Source organism: Tasmannia lanceolata, unplaced genomic scaffold (assembly GCF_043159265.1).
Source record: "Tasmannia lanceolata isolate RefF3 unplaced genomic scaffold, GAP_Taslan_0.1 ptg000013l, whole genome shotgun sequence".
Lineage (NCBI taxonomy): Eukaryota > Viridiplantae > Streptophyta > Magnoliopsida > Canellales > Winteraceae > Tasmannia > Tasmannia lanceolata.
This window is the reverse complement of record NW_027518690.1, coordinates 6,843,435-6,852,500: the sequence shown is the minus strand read 5'-3', so window position 1 is coordinate 6,852,500 and position 9,066 is coordinate 6,843,435. Positions and strand designations below refer to the sequence as shown.

Here is a 9,066-nt window from a genome sequence, read left to right as displayed (position 1 = left end):
ATTTTTCTAAATCATTAGCCTTGTATTTTAGATAACCTCAAAAGGAGAAACCAAAAAAAAAAAAGCTGAATTAAAGTGTCAAAACCAAGGAAAGGGATCCAAGTAAATAGGATTTCATCAAAAAAAAATGCAACAAAAATGTGAATGAATTCCAGAATATGAAAGTTCACACACAATACAGCTGAATGCAACTTTGACCACGAAGTGAATGACTTAGAGATGCAGCTCTCAAGAGAGAATACTACGAAAATAGTGAACTGCGTGATAATAAGCGAAAAGAAATATTCTATTGAGGAAGACCCATTAACAGATTACTGATGAACCCAACAAATTCAGGTAGGCCTCCTCAATATACCTTCCCTAAAAGATACCCCACTTCGACTTGCAGCATAAAATAGAAGGCATGTACACTTCCATTTATCTAAACTGAGTATATCCTACTGAAATTACAGATATGGCCAGAGAAAGAGTTATCAAACATAGAGGTTTTCTACATCAGCCATCCTAAACCTTTCATCACACAACCCTGCCAAAATTCCAAAGTTTTCAACACTATTTCTTCTTCCTTGCCTCATACTCCAACTGATATCACAAACCTAAGAGGCAAAACAAAACAAACAAAAAATCAAAAGAACATCTCTCATTTTAACCATTCAAAACCACCATTTCCCAACAAAAAAAAAAAAAAAAACGTGTAATCCAACAAGAAAACCACTTCTCAAACAGACTAAAATACTAATGTGAAACAACCAATTCCTCCAAAAACTTCAGCTGTTATGGAGATGGTGTTAAATAAGGGAAGTGATATATCTGCGCCTTTTGATTACTTGAGACACCAAGCAGCAGTGTATCAATGACTGCAGAGAGGCTGATGTACTTCATGTCAGAAGGATTCAATGGGGCTGATTGTCACGCACACTGCTGCTGCTGGGTGTCCCAAGTAATCAAAAGGGGTGGATATATCACTTCCCTTATTTAATCGTGTTGTGCAGATGTCTTGTATTCTACAGGACCCTGACGGACTAATGTGCGAGACGCACACGCGGGTCGAGCTACGCGGTTAGTTCGCTGGGGGTGCCGGGGGCAGCGCGCCCCGGCCGGGGTTTCCGGGGCAGCACCCCGGAAGCTAAATTTAAGTTTTGGGTTTTCCCTTAAGGGTATTTCGGTAAATTTTCTCCACATAGTGGCGTTGATATATAAGCCACATGTTAGGGTTGCGGGATTAGGTTTTTATTCTTTGTGTTTTCTTGGCCAAGAAGAAGCGACTTTGTAACCCTAGACTGAAATAGTGAAAATCTTCCCCCGTGGACGTAGGCAGTGCCGAACCACATAAAATCTTGTGTGATTGTGTGATTGTGTTTCTCTGCATCGTTTTGTTGTTGTTTTGTTGCACATCGTGTTCGATCCGTGTTAAGAAGTATTTCTCGGATTTTCTACAAACCGTTTATAATTCAAGATTTCCCCTCGACTGCGGACCCTCTTTTTTGAGTTGGGTTTTGAACCCAGGACCTGATATGAAGCAATGGCTCTAATACCATGTGAAACAACCAATTCCTTCAAAAGCGTAAGCTGTTAGAGATGGTGTTATTTAATCATTTATATTTAACTATTAAATACAACTTAAACCCTAAATTTCAACTGTCTATATGCAATCCAAAACCACATTCCTTGAATAAATCATTAAACAACCCTAGGGTCCCTAATTCCAACCAAAAACAAATTAATCCAACAGATAATCCACTCCATCCAGTCGAAATCCTTCACTTCTAAAGTCATCAAACCATTCACAAAACCTCATTTCTTGCAGAAATCATCAAAACTGCAAAAAATTCCAAAGATTTCAACATTATTTCTTCTTCCTTACCTCATACTCCAACTGATTTCACAAACCTAAGAAGCAAAACCAAAAAATCTCAAAAGAATAGCTCTCATTTTAACAATTCAAAACGACCTTTTCCCCAAAAACACGCATAATCCAACAAGAAAGCCACTTCTCAAACAGACTAAAACATTAAATTCAAACTAAACCCTAAATTTCCACAGTATATATGCAATTCAAAACCACATTCCTTGAATAAATCATTAAACAACTCTAAGGTCCCTAATTCCATCCAAAGACAGTAACCCAACAGATAATCAACAATTCAACACTATGTCTTCTTCCTTACCTCCTACCCCAACTGATATGACATACCTAAGAAGCAAAACAAAAAATATTTCAAAAAAAAAAACTAATTCTCATTTTAACAATTCAAAGCCACCTTTTCCACAAAAAAAAACATGAAATCAGAAAAGAAAGCCACTTCTCAAACAGACTAAAACATTAAATTCAACCTAAACCCTAAATTGCCACGCTCTATATGCAATTCAAAACCACATTCCTTGAATAAATCATCAACCAATCCCTAATTTCAACCAAAAACAGAGTAATCTAACAGATATTAAACTCCATCCAGTCAGAATCCTTCACTTCTAGAGTCCTCAAACCATTCAAAAAAACCTCATTTCTTGCAAAATCCCTCAAAACTGCCAAAAGAAAAAAAAAATTCAATTACGAAACATAACCAAAACAAACAAATTCAAAGGCAGATACAAACTCTAATCTCTTAAAGAACACTCCTTAACTTCAAACAAACCCTAAATTATAATCCCAAACCCTAAACAAACAGTCTCAGACCAGATCCAAAATGTCCAGTACAAAAAATAAAAAAATAAAAAAAACAGAGATAATCAATACAAGAGCAAAAAACAAAAACATGTAACAACAATGTAAAACACTGAATAGATGGACAAATCTCATGAAACTGAACTTGAAAAAAAGGTCGAAAATTAGATAAAAAATCAAGAAACAAATTCTGATCAGTTCCAGAGAGGCTGACCTTTTGCCAGAGAAAGAGAAATCGCGTGTTATTCGAGGAGGAAAAATAGGGTTCTTTTTTTTCTTTTTTTTTGGGTTTCTTTTGAACTTGGAGTCTACGCCAAGGTGAAGAAGAAGAAGATATTTTGCTTTCCCTTTTTTTTTATTTTTTGATTTTGAAAGGAGAGCAGGTGAAGAGTTAGACTGTCTTTTGTTTAGGGTTATGATAAATTCGCACCCGCTGTAGTATAATTGGCACCCCTTTTAATGTGATCGGATGCTTTGTTTGGTATTTCTTTAAACTGGTACGGGTGGAACTGCCTAATTTTGTTTTCTTTTTTTCTTGTTTTTTCAGGCAAACGCCAGTTAAGGAGAGGAAACGGTTGCGTTTGTTTTTTTTTTAATTTGTTTGGCGGTGAAGTCAAGTCATGAGACTTCTGTTTGAATTACTATAATGTCCATGCTCTTTCTACTAAATTACTAAATTACCAAATGTTAGAAAATAATATTTTTCCAATGGAAAAGGAAATTTGCTAGGGACCATAGGCAGAATTCATTTAGATGGCCGGCCGTATAAACCCAGAAAATCATTTCCATAGGATGATCCAATCCATCCATTTGTTGGGCCACAACGAAAATCATTTCCATAGGATGATCCTTACCCTCCGATCTATAGAGGAGATGCACATTGTGGGAACTTCTATAGATCGAAGGGTTAGTATCATCCTATGCAAATGACTTTTGGTATAATGGACAGATTGTATCATCCTATAGTGTGGGTCATACCATTCTTGTTGAAAAAAAAAAGGGTTTATACGGCCACAAGTCAAATAAAATCTCTTTGAAAAAATGAAATTTCTCCAGAAGCTTAAGCTGTAAGAATGGCATTATTTAATCTTTTACAGAATGAGTCTACCGAAACCAATTCTTTCTCTTTCTCTTTCCCTTCCTCTTTCTCTTTTCTTATTCTCCACACAGAAAAAGTGCAAAATCTCTAAGGAAAATGGTTGGAGTGCCTTATTTTCTCACATTCTTACAAAAATGAGATCTCTAAAATTAGAGGCGGGTGGTTTTTGCAAGGGCGCCATTCAGTTTAGCATTCCTCTTAAAATAATTATTAAAGATTTGATACTTCCGGCCCTTAGTTTTGTCATTTACACCCTAGCCTTCATTTAGAAGCCACTGAGAAAGCTATCAATTTGTAAAACTGGGCAACATCACCTACCAATTTTGTAAGCTCCAAACATTTATTTGGTGTCCATAGTTTTCAATTAATTCAAGTGGTCATGTGACAGTATCCCTTCAATCAGCACACTTTCTTTATGAGTGAAATTGCTAAAAAGAAAGTCACTTTTATGCCCCTTAATAAAAGCCACTTATTGGGTCCATTTTTGCAGTCAGATTCGCTGTTCCGAATGGCAACCATAAGTCGGACCAAATTCCCTTGACCAACACCTTAATCTGTCCGATCATAGGCTTTTGATCCATTAAGTCTCATTTAGGATTCTACACAGAAAAGTTAAACTATTGATTTTTGTAGTCCTCTATCTTAGCCAGGGATGTCTCTTAGATATGGAAATCCTCTATGCCTGTGGGCCATCTTTGTGATGTTTTATAAAATCGACGGTCTCAATTTCATGTAAATGTCCCTTGTAGGATTCAAAAATTGCATTTTACCATTTATGGTAAAAGTCACTCTTCAAGAGAAGGAAAAACCTCTAGTACCATCTTGTGAGTGCTAAACTTGATTATAAGACTCAAACTTAACATGGCATAAGGCTTAAATTATCAAGTCTTAGATTTCTTATTTTTCTAGGGAAATGATTTTTGCACTCTAATGTTCTGATAAACAGGCGCTCTAATTTTTATCGTGTAGCATTTAAAGGGCTGTCAGATGAATATTACGGTTTTCAAAAAACTCTTATGCTCTGTTTGGTTGTCAGGTTTTTTTTGTTCCTGGGAGTTTTGTGGGAGAGTAAGTTAAATTTTGGTCCCATCCCATGTTTGGTTGCCTTTTAGCACTAGGTTTATTTTAATCCTACTCTTGTAATGATTACTTGTGGGGTGAATTTTTTAATCTCACTTTTGTAATGATTGCCTTTTCATCCCATCCCAAGATAACCCCATGAACAAAAATAAACTCAGGAACCAAAAATAAGCTTGAGAAGAATTTTTTTTCTACCCAACAGTTCAAGCAACCAAACAAAGGTTTTTTTTTTTCCCACCATATCTCCCAGGGTATTTTTTTTCTCCCACATAACCAAACTTGGGATTTTTATTTTACCAGGATACTTCCAGGACTTTTGTTTCCCCACCTATCTCCCAGGGTATTTTTTTTCTCCCACATAACTCCCGGGACCAAAAAAAACCTGGCAACCATACAGAGCATTATAGACCTTTAAATACTACACGACAAACAAGTGGAGCGCATGTTTATCAAAACAATGGAGCGCTCGTATCATTTCCCTTTTCCTATTAATACCGAAAAGATAAAAATAAAAAGAGCAAGGGCATTTTGGTCAACTCAAAGAACATCTCGAACAAACCACAGATTTCACTCTTTTCACTTGTTGCGACCGGAAAGTTCAAGGCTGCCAGCTAAATATTCCACTAAATTTATGCTGAATACGCTCCTTACGCCAAAAGAGTCAAAAATGTCAAAAGGGCATTTCCGTTATTTTGGATAAAGTGAAAGGCTGATAACTTTCATCATAAAAGAAACAAAGAAACAAAACTTCGAAGTCCTCGTCAACTGTCTCCCACCTAGTACAGTTCATAGGACAAACACTCTTTTTTTTATTGGGAAATGATAACAGCACAGCCAGGTTTTATTAATTGCACAAACCCAGCTTGTCTTTTCATTTTCAATTGGCTTGTGAGCAAGGTTTTAAATTTCGGTTTCGGCCTAAATTTAAAAGTTAAAACGCTGCTCACAAGCCAATTGAAAAGGTTTCAGGGGTAACCAAAACCGAAATTTTTGCCGAAATCCCAAAATTTTGGTAATTTTGGCTGAAATTCGGTAAAGGAATAAAAAATTAAAATTTTTTCCAAATTTCAGCCAAAATTTGTTAAGTTTCAGCTGAAATTTGGTAAGTTTCGGTTTCAGTACATTTAGGCATCGGTATCGACCGAAATTTCAGATTTCGGTTGAAATTTAAAACCATGCTTGTGAGGGCCTTTTTTGGAACTACAATGACCCTTGACCGCTCTTTAAATAATAAAAGACAAGATGAGTTAGTGTAAATATCAAAACTTGGTTGTGCTAATATCTTCAAAAGATCCTTTCTAAAGTCAAAGGTGACCCAAATTGAAGGATAAAATAACACATTAGTCTGCTGAAGAGCATAAAAATCTATTGAAGGAAGATTATAATAAATTTCCTCCCATACTTTTTACTATTTATCTTAGTTTTGGATTTGAAAGGGGGGAAATGATATATTCGACTCTTTTTTTACTTGGGACAGCCCCCTCCAGTGTAAAAAGTCATAGATAGGTACACTAGAGGGGCTGTCCCAAAGTAAAAAAAAGGGGTGAGTATATCATTACCCTTTGAAAATGGATAGATGTGGAGCATCCAAGTGATGTCAACATGATATGCAGTGGTCATCCTGTGGACCCCCATCATAAATTCAAACATCTTATTCATCGGGTGTCGGACGTCCAAATGTCCAATTATAGTACCTAACGTTATTGTTAGGGAAGCTGGATGGAAGTGGAACCTCCAATCTTGAAAGTTGAAAACAAAGACCTTCACCAATTTGTTATCCCCTTCATTGTATACATATACATATCTAGGACAATGATATTTCCACCCCTTTTTTTTGTTTTCCCCTTTATTATACGGGATTTACTAGCGTCCATTGCAGAAGGCATTTCGCGGATGGTCTGTTGCATGTGAGAGTAGCCACCTCATGAATGAAGACAAAATCTGCCCTAAAGTGAGCCTTGGTGGCTGCTCTCACATGCAACAGACCATCCGCGAAATGCCTCCTTTGCTGGGTGCTTTTATCATTTTGTCTAAATGACTATTTACATATTTTAACCAACCCCGGCCCACCCCCCGCGCGCGGTGTCCTTTTGTTTTCTTCAATTATTGTTCATTTTGTCCACCATTTTATTATATAAATCTATAGAGGAATGATTGGAAGGTTGGTTTGGTATTTCTTTAAACCGGTATGGGTGGAACTGCCTAATTCTGAGGGGATCTCTCTGTTTTCTTTTTTTTCTTGTTTTTGCACGCAAACGCCATTTAAGGAGAGGAAACGGTTGCGTTTTTTTATAATTTGTTTAGCGATGAAGTCAAGTCATGAGACTTCTGTTTGAGTTACTAGAATGTCCATGCTTTTTTCTGCTAAATTACTAAATTACCAAATGTTAGAAAATAATTTTCCTGTGGTAAGAGGGAATTTGCTAAGGGCCACTGAAGAAGGCATTTGTGGGCCGGCCGTCGCATGAGAGAGAAGCCACATAGGCCCAGATTTGTCTTATTAATTTAATGTATCTGAGGCGGCTGCTCTCTCAAGCAACACGGTTCCTCAAAATGCCTTATGCGATGGTCCCTAGCATATCCCTTTTGAAAAAGAGATTAGATGATTTATGGCCGTATAAACCGAGAAAATCACTTCCATCATTTGTTGGGCCACAACGAAAATCATTTCAGTAGGATGATCTTTACCCTCCTATCTATAGAGGAGATGCACATTATGGGAACTTCTATAGATCGAAGGGTTAGGATCATCCTATGCAAATGACTTTTGGGGCACACAACCTATAATGGACGGATTGGATCATCCTATAGTGTGGGTCATACCATACTTTTTGAAAGAAAATAGGTTTATACGGCCTCAGGTCAAATAAAATCTCTTTGAAAAAAACGAAATTGGACAGGCACGGCTCATTGACATGTGTAAGTATTGGTAGAGGGTCAAGATTTCGGCCCCTTTTGTTAATTAACGGTCTAGATTTCATTAAACATGTGAAACAACCAATTCTTCAAAAGTTTAAGCAATTGGAGATGGCATGCTTTGATACCATGTGAAACAACCAATTTCTCCAGAAGCTTAAGTTGTATAAATCGCATTATTTAATCTTTTATACTCTAACAAAACAGGCAGAATGAGTCTACCGAAAGCAATTCTTTTGTTTTCTCTTTTCTTTTTCTCCACACAGAAAATGTGCAAAAACTCTACGGAAAATGGTTGGTGGGCCTTATTTTCTCACATTCTTACAAATGACATCTTTAAAATTAGAGGAAAGCTAAACTCAAGACCACCCTTGAAGAAACCCGCCACGACTCACAAGTTTGCCCCATTGGATCCAAATCAACAATGTGCATTTACAATACCACTGGAAAATGTAAAATCAAAGGAATAATAATTGCTCACTTTGCTCTTTCTGAAGAAAAGCTGCGGATAGGAACGATAAGGCGACGGGACCAAAGAGCTCCTCAATAGTACCTTGCGGGGTCGAGGGGCCGGCAACCTTTGACCGGTGTAAGCTCCTCTCGCACTGAACTTCTGAAAGCTTGAACTCAAGCGTTCCAACAGTAAGGGGAAAATCGTTGTTTTAACCTATTCTTTTTTGGACGAAAGGGACGAGATTGCTATCTTTACTATACTTGGCAACCAAGCTCGCATGTGTATCCTTTCCATTAGGCATTGCCACTCTTTCCTCCTCTACTAGTATCGGTGAACGAAAGGTGTCAACTCAAGCTGATCATTCCATTTTGAACTCTTATTACATTACAGTGACGGCACCTCTTTATGGAACCTGCTGTTTGACTCGCATTTCTGGGATTGAGGACAAGCTTCTGGGCTAATGTTGTGGGAGTCGCTGTCTCGAGCGGTTGACACGGACCCAATGGGGTGCCCTTGCGGCTGGTTTTTGCAAGGGCGCCATTCAGTTTAGCATTCCTCTTAAAATAATTATTAAAGATTTGATACTTCCAGACCAGCCCTTAGTTTTGTACATTTACACCCTAGCCTTCATTTAGAAGCCAATGAGAAAGCTATCAATTTGTAAAACCATATTGATGGTTGTTGCATGATGGGCAACAGCACCTACCAATTTTGTAAGCTCCAAACATTTATTTGGTGTCCGTAGTTTTTAATTAATTCAAGTGGTCAGGTGACAGTATATCTTCAATTAGCACACTTTCTTTATGTGTTAGGCACTAATCCCATTTATTAGCACATGCAATGGAACCCATG

The 9,066-nt window shown here is 37.3% G+C and overlaps 1 protein-coding gene across 1 annotated transcript in view; it reads right to left on the bottom strand.

Moving 5' to 3' along the window:
* The window catches only part of LOC143889643 (beta-1,3-galactosyltransferase GALT1-like), a 14,845-nt gene extending 11,801 nt beyond the window's left edge, over positions 1-3,044 (bottom strand). The window contains exon 1 of the mRNA XM_077393922.1: positions 2,880-3,044. The gene's annotated coding sequence lies outside the window, so the exon portion shown is untranslated. The remainder of the gene's footprint in view (positions 1-2,879) is intronic.
* Positions 3,045-9,066: the final 6,022 nt, after the last annotated feature.